The following is an 831-nucleotide window of genomic DNA, read 5'->3' on the forward strand; positions in this document are numbered from 1 at the left end:
ATCTCTCCACTATCGCCTTTTTCAATTCACTCCCTTTTTCAAAGAAATTAACTTTCGACGTTTCTCTCCTCTCAAAAGACTCTCTTTCTTTTCTCTCATGTGGCCCCATTCTTTTTCTTCCTCACCGGCTGCCCCATTATTCTCTTTTTCTCTATCTTTCTCACGCTCTTTTCTTCCTCATTTTTCAATTTGATTTGGTCCTCATACACTTGTGCCGGTGTTAATGGCATAAGAGTGATTACTTTCCTTCTTTCACAAAACTATATTTATTTTTATACCCATCATCCATTGTTTTCCTATCATATTGCTAAGGGTGCCGCAACAAAATATGCCCAGCATGCATAGGTATAACATCACATAACACCTCATCATGATAATTCCCAACGAAAAAATTAATCAACACACTTTTTGTCACCTTAACCTCTTGTAACCTATACGGTCCAGGATGTTTTAATAGTGTTAATCCCAATTTTTCCACTGCATTAGTGCTAGCTATGTTTGTAAAACTTCCACCATCAATTATTGCACTGCATACCTTCTTGTTGACGTGACACCATGTGTGGAACATATTTTCCCACTTCTGCTCCAAGTCATCCGCCTTAAGTTGAGCGCTAAGTGCTCGCCTCATGACCAACAACTCCCCAACTGCATAATCCATGGTGTTTTCCTTGTCAATGTCCTCCAACTCCAGCATGTCTTCATAATAACCTTTACTCTCGGTCTCCACTTCCCTGTTGTCTCGCAAAATCATGGTTCTTTTATTTGGACATTGTAAAGTAATGTGTCCAACTCCCAAGCAACGAAAACACTTGATGTCTCGATTCCTTGATG

Source organism: Olea europaea, unplaced genomic scaffold, assembly GCF_002742605.1.
Source record: "Olea europaea var. sylvestris unplaced genomic scaffold, O_europaea_v1 scaffold1133, whole genome shotgun sequence".
NCBI classification, from domain to species: Eukaryota; Viridiplantae; Streptophyta; class Magnoliopsida; order Lamiales; family Oleaceae; genus Olea; species Olea europaea.